This window comes from Benincasa hispida, chromosome 1, assembly GCF_027475165.1.
Source record: "Benincasa hispida cultivar pf3 chromosome 1, pf3_genome.v1.1, whole genome shotgun sequence".
Taxonomy (NCBI): Eukaryota; Viridiplantae; Streptophyta; class Magnoliopsida; order Cucurbitales; family Cucurbitaceae; genus Benincasa; species Benincasa hispida.
Genome location: NC_143478.1, coordinates 93,246,318 through 93,258,860, shown reverse-complemented (window position 1 = coordinate 93,258,860; position 12,543 = coordinate 93,246,318). Strand labels below are relative to the sequence as shown.

Below are 12,543 nucleotides of genomic sequence, written 5' to 3'. Positions count from 1 at the left end.
TGTCAGGTATGAGAAAACTATGAATTAAATAGTGCTAAGAAAGTAAAACACCAGCCATACATTGTGTGAACTGGCCCTTTGACCTTTACTTCCATAATTCTTTTCTGGTCCAAACTGAGGAAGAAGACTAGAATTTCCACCAAACACTCCCAATTCTTTATGGCTAGAGTTAATATGCCTTGCATCTCGTCCCCTATTAAAAAAGAGATTCACTGCAGGCAGAAAATAGACAATATTGTCAAGGTATGTGTTTGAAAGCGCTCCCCACTAAAATTTATCTTGTTCGCAAATACCATAAAAATACCTTTGAGAAAAGTTAAAAGTAGCTCAAAGCTCTTTGTAAGAAATTATCCTGTTTATTAATTTTTTTACTCATATGAGAAAAGGCACATATTCTACAAGCACTCTCAAACTATAAGGACAAGTCTAACAAAGAGACAATTTCTAATTTTCTGAACTTTTACCAATTTATCAGTAATTTTCATTTTAGACAGAGCTCAGAATATAATGCACTTGGGACAAGTCTGAATGCTTAATTTCAGCAAGCAGACCCTTTACGGCCAGAGTTCTAACTTAAATAATATAATATGCAGAACAATGTATTCAAGTTGAAATGTAATGAAAAAGTGACTGACGTAAAACCTGGAATTTGATGGATTTCATCTGGAAAGTTGATGAAGGAAATAATTCTTGTTTTGATCATGACTTAATATGCGTCGATGGTCATGCATTGATCATGCGTTTGATAAGAAAAATATGCATTAATGGTATATATGATGATCACACGATAATCTAAAGGATATGCAATATGCGTTAATCGTTTATGTGATGACCATTAATCGTTTATGTGATGACCATGCGTTCCTGCCACAAGTTTTCTTGCTCTCTCGCCATGTATAACAAGAACGCAAGTTTCTTGGGATGATCCGAGGTCGAACACAAGGACTTGCAATTAAAGAATGCTTGTAAGTAATGCATTTGAGGCGGTGAATAAAAAGAAAAAGAAATAAGTTAATTAGTTATGCGCTACTACTACTCCTAGCTACACAGACTAAGCAATTGAAGTTTGACTATGAGAATTGGTAGAGATGCGGCAACTGTTAATGCGTAATGAGATGCATGGAGAAGTAGAGTTGAGGAAAAATTTCACCAAGTCATTAAGTTTGGTCGCAAGGGTAATCCCAGCTCGCTACACTAACGCATTGCACACCTCTCGATGGTCAGCCACATGTTTATATCTCTATAACGCATGATTGATTTGAGCATAAGATTATTCCTATCTCTAGGAACACTGCTCACTTTGCTTAGCGAATTCTACCAGTTACCCTCTCAGGCAGTTGGTTATAGCTACCCAGCTCATAGACAAGCATTGCGATAGTCTCGCACTAAACAAAGAGGATTGACTCACTATACTTATGCAACGCACACTTCTCGGTGGTTTGCTAGATGTGTCATATCTCTATGTCGCATGATTGAGTATGTGATAACTCTTGCAATCTACACTTAACTCATTGCGATGAAAGTAAAAGATGATAAAGTAAAAGAAGATGATGGAAATGGTGTTGAAGGAACTAAAGAGATGCATTGATTACAAAATGTATTAATGTCTTAAGCCAAAATATAATACAATACAGAGGTAAGAAGAGGGATAGAAGGCTAGATGTAGGCAATCTTTTGCTTCCATCAGATGTATCAAAGCTGCCGGTGGTGCCATGGATGACCAGTGGAGTAGTCTCTTTTGAGCTCTATCTCCGGCGAAGCTTTGGTAGTCAATCGGAAAGGGTTGTGGGAATGAAGAACTCTCAAAGACTGTCTACTCATGCTTTTGTATGTGATCACAAGAATCTGCCTAAGGCAGAGACCCGGATGCCTTGAATTTGGGCTTCAAGGCTTTATTTATAGAGCTCAAACACCGACAACATTGGTAATCTCACTCTGAATCACTGTCATCACTGACGCGGTAGGTGAAATTTTATCATGATCTTATCTTTTTTATACTCCTAAGGTATATGTTCATGATTGTTTCTTCTGAAGTATCAACGCATTCCACCCACTTTGCAATTGACCTTCTATCACGGCTATGACTTTGTAGTTGTAGCATTCCATACAACGAACTTGTCTTCATGAAGATCAACGCATGCGATCAACTTTGCGATCGATTCCTGCGACAGCTACAAATATAGACATTTTAACGCAGAATAATGCATGATATAAGGTTAGCGGAAATTTTTAGTGCTGATCGATGCAAGCTCATTTTTTCACATGAATCCTTGTCATTATAACGCGTTTTAACGCATTTTTTAATAACTTCTTCCTGATTGGCAAAAGTAAAAATTAGGTGCGTTGAGAAAAGGTTATGTTGGACACTATGAAACCTTTGAAGAGTGTATTTAAAGATTTGCAAGGGATTAGTAATAATCCAAGACAATGCAATTTAATTTTAACTTTTAATATAAATAACTAGAATGATGCTCAAAACTGCTAATCTGCAGTGTAGCTCAATAAAGAACACAAAAACTCTAACATGTCTAACTATTAGTAGAGCACCGAGCTAGTTGCATCTCTGGTCAAATCATTCTTATCCTATGTAACATCTATATAAGTTAAAGATTTGAAGCTCTTAAACTATAGATTGCATAGACTGGTTATCCTAAACATCACATGATTCTAAACTCCAACCACATAGAGATCAGATAAAATGAAAAGTTTTACAAGATGATCTATACATATTTCATGCTTAACAGGAGTTCGAACTTCAAACAAAACTGAACATCGGACAAAGATCACAAAGCAATGCTATAACTATTGAATATTTAGAAATCCACTCTTTACTACAACAAACTAGACTAGGTAAACCATAATTGCAAACATATGCACGTGAAAAATTCAGCTTACCAGAAAATAACATTTGAAAACACCGGCACCTTTGCCAGATGCCAAAAAAATCTCGTTCCATTGTGGCTCAACATTTCCAGAAAAATTGCTTAGTTCTATTGGATGCACAAAATGGATGGCCTTCACTTTCCTTTCATGAGATTCCGTTTGGTGGTTTCGCTGTCACCTCTGCGGTAAATATATACACAATCATAAAGAAAGAATTCCAATCCATTAAAGAAAAATGATATGTAGAGTTTATATCTGTTGGACTAACCACTCTTTACAAGGCCAAAATACCCAAGATCAACGCTGGAAAGATGAAGAAATGGCTTAGAAATATTCTGCCAAATCTTCGATACTCGGTACTCGATGCTCGATGTCTTCCAACTCGATCCTCGATGAGAATTCCCTTCTTCATCTGACGAGTCTCTGTTAAATCCTCGATGGAAGTTAATGACAACTGAACTAATACTCGATCGTATTCGACGGTTCTTGAACGATACTCGGTGCGACTCGAAGGTGAAAACGATGAACTCGAAGCTACTCGATAGCGAAGAACGATGCACGATTGACTTGATATTCAAGTTACTTGATGCGATTTGAATGATTAATGAATGGTACACGATTTGTAGTAAAGAAAACACTCGTTTGAACAAGAAAGATAAGGCAAAAAGATGAAGACACAATATTTACGTGGTTCGGCAAGATTGCCTACGTCCATGGAAAGATCTAAATTCTTTTTACTGATGAAGATTGCATACAGTTTTGTTGTTTATAGAAAATTAAGGAAAATGACGATAACTCTCTATGTTGAATTTAAAATCAGTGATATTTATGAGTATACCAACTGACCGTTTACAAAGTTATATAAACAAACAAAAAACTGAGGTACTTAAGTCAAAGCTTCTTCAAATTTTCCACCTTGACTCTAATGCCTTGCAATCATTTGATCTTCCTGATTCTGACCAATCTATCTACCCTGTGTCTGGACGCTCAAAGCCAAGTTGTTCTAAATATTTAAACAATTTAAGCTTTGAAACAAATTTTGTTAACATGTCAGCTGCATTGTCTGAAGTATGAACCTTTAAAATTTCTATCTCCTTTGTCTCAATTTTATCTCTATGAAATGATACTTGATATCAATATACTTAGTTCTAGAGTGGTATTGTGGATTTTAGGACAAATGGATAGCACTTGGTTGTCACAGTAGAGTTTCACCACTGTTTGATCTATTCTAAAGTCTTTCTACAATCTCTTGAGCCACAATGCCTCTTTGATAGCTTCTGTTAAAGCCATATATTCAACTTCTATTATAGATAATGCTACTATAGGCTGTAATGATGCTTTCCGGCTGATTAGATTAGGACCGTAAAGGAAAAAGTAACCTGTTAAGAACCTCCTTTTGTCCAAATCACCAGCATAGTCTGCATCCACATATCTATAAAGCTCTAAGTTTGGTTCAGCTGACCTTTGGTAGACTAATCTTGAGTTTTTAGACAAAACCAAGTACCTTAGGGTCCTTTTAGTAGCTCCCAGTGTCTCTTACTAGGATTAGACATATATCTACTAACTAAGCTAGCTGAATATGAGAGATCAGGTCTGATAGAAATCATTAAATACATTAGGCTTCCGACTGCTTGACTATAGAGTATGACAACCATCTGTTTCTGATGTTCTTGGTCAGAATCTTTAGGAGAGTTAGCTGAGGAAAGCTTAAAGTGCTGAGCAATAGATAGACTCACAGGTTTAGCATCATTCATGTTGAACCTTTTAAGAATCTTCTCACAATAATTGGACTAATTGATGCTTAGAATAGACTTTTCTTTGTTCCTTTGGATCTCTATTCCTAGGACCTTGCTTGCTTCTCCTAAGTTCTTCATATCAAACTCTCTTTTTAAGAGGTTTTTAACATGGATTAGATCTCCTTTGGACCTACCTGCCAACAACATGTCATCTACATATATGAGTAGGTAGGTGATTATTTTAACCCATATATAGACTTATTGAGTAAGCAAAAGAGATTTTCTTTTCCTTTAACTTCAAATCCTTTAGGTTGCGTTATATAGATTGTCTCCTCTAGATGTCCATGAAGAAAAGCAGTTTTGACATCTAGTTTATATAATTCTAGATTATTTTGAGCAATTAAGGATAGAAGAAATCTTATGGAAGTCTGTTTGACAACAAGAGAGAAAATTTCATAATAGTCTATTCCTTCCCTTTGATTGAACCCCTTTGCAAACAATCTAGCTTTATACCTAGGCTTTTGATCACAGGATGCTCCTTCTTTAAGTTTGAAAATTCATTTAGAGGCAACAGGTTTATAACCCTTTGGTAGAGGAACTAAAGACCAAGTGTCATTCACCTTTAGTGAATGCATCTCTTCATTCATTGCTTCAATCCAATCCCTTACATTAACACAACTTGTTGCTTCCTCAAAGGTTGTTGGTTCTTGGTTAGTAGGAGCTACAACAACATTTAAAATCATATTCATATAGTTCATTTCAGTATATTTAGCTGGAGGTGTGATAGTTCTCCTTTGTCTATCCCTAGCTAGACATACTGCTTAAATCAGGTTGCTTACATGCTGTCTCCTCATGTTCCCCAACATCTTCCTCAGTTTCTCCTGTGTCACTAGATTGGCTAGACTTTATTGGCTACTCAGTTGGTAACTTCACCTCAAAACCTGTGTTGGATGACTCTCTTTCATCCTCAATCTTTTTCCCCTTTTGCATAAACATCTTCTCTTCCTTAAAGGTGATGTCTCTGCTCACTATGAACTTCCTCTCAACCGGATGCCACATTTTAAACCCCTTGACACCCTCTGTAAAGCCTACAAACATACACTTGACTGCTCTGGCCTTTAACTTTCCCTTATTTTGGTGTACAAACCCTACACATCCAAAGACCTTGAGGTTATCTAGGTTAGGAGGATGATTAGTCTACTTTTCCTTAGGGGTAAGCAACTCTAAAGATGAGTGAGAGTATCTATTCAAGGTATACACAGTATAGGCTGCAGTTTCTGCCTAATAATATTTTCCTAAGATAACATCAGAGATAAAATATCTAACCCTTTCCATTATGATTCTATTTAACCTCCCAACAACCCCATTTTGTTGAGGTGTATACCTCACTATTCTATGTCTAGTTATACTATTCTCACTACAAAATTTATCAAAGTGTTCATTACAAAACTCAAGCCCATTATCGGTTCTAAAGTAGTTTAACCTTTTAGATGTTTGATTTTCTATCATGGCTTTCCATTCCTTAAACTTCCCAAAAACTTGGTCCTTAGTTTTAAGAAAGTATATCCAGCTCTTCCTAGAAAAGTCATTTATAAAGGTTCAAAAATACCTTGAGCCACTAAGGCTTGGTGTAAGAGATGGTCCCCATAGGTCAGGAGGAACATTGTTCCTTTGGTGGTGTGCTGAGATTTTGTGAAACTTTGTCTTGTTGCTTTACCTAGAATGCAGTGTTCACAAAAGGAAAGGATTCCTTGCTTGAAACTTTGTCTGATTGCTTTGGTGGTGTTCATAAAAGGAAGGGATTCCTTGCTTTACATTTGGGCAGAATTCCTTGCTTGGACAATGCTTGCATCCTTTTTTCACTAATATGAGATAGTCTTTTGTGTCACAAGTTAGCATCTGTTAAGCTTGCTGTTGAAACCGTGTAGGCACTTGTCATCATCTCTACTCCTCTCACAATATAAAGGTCATTGACATTCTCACCAACCAATACAACCTTGGAATCCTTAATCACCTCAAGAACTCCACCTTTTCCTCTGCATTCGCACCCAATAGAGTCCAACATGCCCAAAGATACCAAGTTTTTCTTGAGCAAAGGCACATCTTTCACATTTCTTAGAAGCTTGATTGATCCATCCTTTAGCTCCAAGGATACTTAACCAGTCCCTTTGATCTTGCAAGCTTCATTGTTTCCCATGTACATAGATTCTCCATCTACTTCCTTGTAAGTATTAAACCAAAGTCTGAAATATGTCATATGACAGGTACAACCAGAGTCAAGTACCCAGTCTTGCTTCCCAGGAGGACTGATTTGGTTGGTTTGGTTTCTAGTGGAGGCTAGGGCATCAGAATAAAAGTAGGAACCTTCAACCACTGAAGCTTCTGGTTGTTTTCCCTTTTAATCCTTCTTTTTTTTTTTTTTTTGGTTTTTCCTTTTCAAGCTATAGAAATCTCTCATCAAGTGACCTTTCTTCTTGCAGTAGTTGCATCTCAGCTTGGTCTTAGGTTTGTGCTCTTCACCTGACTGTTTTTATTCCCCTTAGATTGGTTCTGCCTGTTCTTCCCCTTGGCAAACAACCTCTTTGCACTAGGCTACTTCTTCTTGACTGACTGAAGCTCTAACTCTCTAGTTCTTAATGTTGAAATGATGGCATCAGTGGTAACTGATTCTCTGCCATAATTCAAGGCATTCTTCACCTCCTTATAGGCTTCGGGTAGAGAGTTTAATAACACAAAAGCCTCATTCTCGTCGTCAATTTTTTCACCAAGGCTCTTGAACTCTGAGACTATCCTCTTTAACTTATCCAAGTTATCTAAAAGAGGCTTGGCAGAATCCATCTTGAACGTGAAAAACTTCTCCCTTAGATACATTTTTTTGGGGAGATCCTTGGTTGCAAAAAGACCTTCCAGCTTGACCCACATCTTATAGGCCGTCTCTTGATCAATTACTTGTCTCAAGATACTGTCATTGAGATTTAGAATCAGAGTCCATATGCTGTAAGCTCTATGTCTTCTCTTTCTTGTGCTGATATAGTGGAAAGCAGAGTTGACGAGTCCAAAAGGGCCTTGTGTGCTCTCTGTTGTCTAAGAATGGCTTTGATTTTGGCCTTCCATAGGCCAAAATAGCCCTTCCCATCAAACTTCTCAATCCCATACCTTACAACAGCCATTTCTGATATGATCGAGTATCAAGTCTTGATTTCTTGAGTATCATAATGCTCCAAGAAAGTTGACCTTGATGATCTTCAAACGCTCTGATACCACAAATTGTTGGGCTAACCACTCTTTACAAGACCCAAATACCCAAGATCAACGTTGGAAAGATGAAGAAATGACTCAGAAATATTATGCCAAATCCTCGATACTTGGCACTTGATGCTCGATGTCTTCCTACTCGATCCTCGATGAGAATTCCCTTCTTCATTTAATGAGTCTCTGCTAAATCTTCGATGGAACTCGATGACAACTGAACTAGTACTCGATCGTACTCGACGGTTCTTAAATGATACTCGGCGCAACTAAAAGGTGAAAACGATGAACTCGATAGCGAAGAACGATGCACGATTAACTCGATATTCAGGTTACTCGATGCAATTTGAATGATGAATGAATGTCGCACGATTTGCAGTAAAGAAAACACTCATTTGAACAAGAAAGATAAGGCAAGAAGATGAAGACACAGTGTTTACGTGGTTCGGTAAAATTGCCTACGTCTACGAGAAGATCTGAATTCTTTTTACTAACGAAGATTGCGTACAATTTTGTTGTTTACAGAAAACTAAGGAGAATGATGATAACTCTCTATGTTGAATTTAAAATAAGTGGTATTTATAGATTATACCAACTCATCGTTTACAAAGTTAGTTATAAACAAACAAAAAACCGAGTTATTTGAGTCAAAGTTTCTTCAATATTCCTTCTCCTTTTAAAGTTCAGTCTTCAAGCCCCACTTGAAGCGAAGTTTATTTTTCACTCCTTCCCGCAATCTACAACAAAGTAATTAAATTAGTTTTTATTTTAAATTTACGTTTGTGGGTTAATTTGAAATACTTCCTCTTAAATAGGAAGTAGTGGCCTAATAGCTTAGTGGGATTGATGATGGAGATTTTCAAGGTTAGTGGCAGATTTTTAAGGTTAGTACATTAGTGGTTAGTTTTATTTATTTATTTATTTATTTATTATTTGTGTATAAATACTTGTGTTGTTTCCATTTTAATTAATATAGTAATGAAGCTCTTGATACTCCGTGCAAATATTTCTCTCTTGTTTTCAACTTCCGTTCTCTTCATTTTGTTGTTTTTTGTTACACATTGTCTAAACAAAAATGGTAATAAAGAGAAAATTCACATAAAAGCAGGAAATTATAATAAAAGAAAATAAGAAGTTCGAGAAATAGACAAAGCTACGTATGAAAAGTAACAACGTAAACTATTCTTGAGTAATAAAGCTCGAAATTCATACCCCCGAATGTGGAGAAAAGAATTCATTTGTGTGTACTATGTTAGATTCATTTTAAAATTTCACATCTATGTCCCAAGTTAAGTAAATTCCATTGCCGGCCTCCTAACCAAGTTTGATGGCACAGAACTCAGTTCCAAATCTTCTAAATGGTTACGGATCAAGAAAAATGAAGTTCGTTTCAGTCACATGAATGATTTATTTAAAGCTAATCAATAAAGATTGCCTTCATTCAGTGTGACAACATCGAACCCTACAAAACGCAAGCTATAATAAATGTTTCGAAATCGATAAGTAAAAAATACAGAAAACATAATATAATAGTGAAAATCGACCTAAAGATTTAGGTAATTCACTAAAAATGTGTTAGTTATATACAAGGGTAGAATGAGAATAATCTTATTATAAAAAATATTACAGAATACCTTTAAGGTTATATAGTTCATGTAGTGCAATTTTCTAAACCTAGAGTCATAATCGTAAATAAGTTTTATGATCAGAGAGACTCCGTACTTTTTTACTTGATTGTCCAAAATACTAGATAACAGATTCAAGAAATTCTAAAAGAAACAATCAAAAGAGTACCATGCAAATGCTGGCGAGAAGACATTTGTTAAGCGGTAGAAGAAAAACATGAACCCCATTTCGTTTCAAGGAAGTGAAAATTTCTCAAAAGATATCATCAAACCCTACAAAAATCAGGTAATGTTAAAAGAGTGTCAACAAGAAGAATACCGGAGAGAAACAGAGTATCATCATCACTGATCAAGCTCAGAGCATGGTCGGAATGTTTACCTCTGAGGTAGAGAAGACGGACTGATTATCCATGGAAGCTCGTCGGAACGATGGAAGAAACAAAATGGAGACAGTAGAGGAATTTCTAAACGTCGATCAAAGCTTCCAATAATCCAAAACAGTGAGAGAGGGGATTTTGCGGATTTGTGATAGTTGTTGGGACTGGAAATTTGGTTGCAGAAATGAGGAGTGGAGAGGAAGTCTCCTAGAACATTTTCGCGAGAATTTTGATATTTATAGCCCTTCCTCTCTGAATAAATAATCATATATATATAACTTAGTTAGAGATAAGTCTGGTTTTCATTTAGTTCAAAATGTTACACATTTAACTTTTCAGTTTCGAGTTTATTTAGATTCTAAAATTTTAGTTCTTAAATTTCAAGATTTTCACTTTTAATATCGATTTTTCACTAAATACTCGTTTTTTGTCTTTAGTTTTAATGTCAATTAATTAATTTAAAAGAATTGTGTTTGAGTTCTTAACAAAATTCTAAAACCAAATGCAATATTTCAAAATTATTTTTTTTAGTTTTCAAATTTTTGGCTTGTTTTTTAAACTCATAAAAAGTAAATAACAAAGCAATGAAACTAATACGTGGAAATCATATTTATAAGCTTAATTTAAAAAAAAAATACTAAAATCAAATAGTTATCAAACAATATTTAAATTTTTTTAATTTTGTATCAAATACATCAATTTATCAATTATTTTTTAGAAAATAAAATATATCATAAATTTATTAGATGCAAGACTAAAAGTTTAGGAATATATTAAACACAACTTTAAAATTTAAAGATGTTTTAGACAAAAAAAAAAAATTGAAAATTTAATTATCTTATTAAATACTTTTGATAGGTCAAGTACTAGTTTTTTAATTAGCAAGTAAATAAATTTCAAAAAATTAATAAGTAAGAAAACTAAAAAGAGCATTCAAATTATATTCCTATAGCATGCTTATTTTGTTATTGTATTTTAAAGTAACTACAACTATAAAAATACACTTTTATATTCCTCCAAAGTTCATTTTAATGAGTTTTTTTTTATTACGATTCTACTCCATCCTCAGTAGGTCAGGTAAACGTCATAAGAAAAAAAACAAAAACCATTCTCAATCCAATTGGTTCCTATTACAATCATAGTCGATTCTCATAAATTAAGGTCAATAGGGATTCGTGCAGAAAAATGTATTTTTTTTTTTAAAAAAAAATCATTTTTAAGTAATTTTTTTTTTCTATAAGAATATAGAAAATAACATTTAGCAAATTTATTTAAATGTTAATATTAATATAATTTAGTTTTACATTAATTGTTATGTATTTATTAGATTATAATCAATGAAATAGTCTTTTGTGATGTAATGAAAAACAGTATCGTGATGATAAATCTAACGCAATTTATGTTTATTATAATATTTGTAACGATGTAGTTAAATACATTTTAAAAGAAAAGTTAATGTATAAATAATATATTATCTATTGTAAAATTGAAGATCATAATGGAGCATATCGGAAACATAGATATGGAAAAAAATATATAATATAATAATAATAAATAAAATAATGATAAATAAACAAAATAAAATAACAAAATATAAGAAATTATGTAAATACATGAAAATAGAATTTTTCTCCCAAACTTTTGGATTTCACACCAATCTTTTTTACTTCTTTACAAAAATCACAAAAGCTCACTATTTATAGAACTCGTGGCTATTAGGATACTAATCATGTATAAATTTGTGACACATGGGGTACCATGTTTAAGGACGCATGGTTCTTTTTTGGGATGGACATCTATTTATTATAATATTTATAATACTCCTTTTTAGATGCTCATAATATATATGAAATATACCTCATTCAAATCTTACTATGAAACACTCAATGGAAAAAAATCCCAGTGAAGGAAAAAAAGTACATATTGCATATAATTTATACTTCTAAAAGAATATATTTGCTCTCCTCATGAAAACATCACTTAAGATCTCTGAGTCGCTGCATTTCAATATTGTGCACCAATTTTTCAAATGTTGTGGTAGATAATGTCTTTGTAAATAAGTCTGTCAGGTTATCCTTCGAACAAATTTGTTGTACAGTAATGTCATCATTTTCTTCAAGATTACGAGTGTAAAAAAGTTTCAGTGAAATATGTTTTATTCTATCTCCTTTGATACATCCTCATTTAATTTAGGTTATGCAAGCTGTGTTGTTTTCATATGATATCGTTGGAAGATTTTTTCTAGTAGACAAACCAATGTTCCACGAATGTGCTCAATCATTGATCTTAGCCATATACATTCTTGACTTGCCTCGTGAATTGCAAGAATTTCAGCATGATTTGATGAAGTGACCATCATGGTCTGTTTTAATGATCGCTATGATATAATAATTCCTCCATATGTGAATAGATAACCTGTTCAAGATCTAGCTTTGTGTGGATTAGATATCCCAAATTTGCATAGTTGACTAGATCAAAATTTGGTTTATTTGAATAAAACAAACTCATATCTATCATTCCTTGGAGATAACGAAGTATATGCTCAACTCCGTTCCAATGTCTTTTTGTTGGAGAAGAACTATATCTAGCTAATTAATTTACTAAAAATGCAATATCCGGTCTTGTATTATTAGCAAGAAACACAAATTGCACTAAGATATGGTACTTCAAGAC

At 34.1% G+C, this 12,543-nt stretch overlaps 1 long non-coding RNA gene across 1 annotated transcript; it reads right to left on the bottom strand.

Annotated features, from left to right (window-relative positions):
* Positions 1-1,562: 1,562 nt before the first annotated feature.
* LOC120079882 (uncharacterized) lies at positions 1,563-10,067 on the bottom strand. Its single transcript, XR_016528461.1, has 4 exons — positions 9,873-10,067; positions 9,663-9,766; positions 2,896-3,063; positions 1,563-2,171 (listed from the first exon to the last, which is right to left on the bottom strand). It is a non-coding gene; the product is annotated as an uncharacterized LOC120079882 (long non-coding RNA).
* Positions 10,068-12,543: the final 2,476 nt, after the last annotated feature.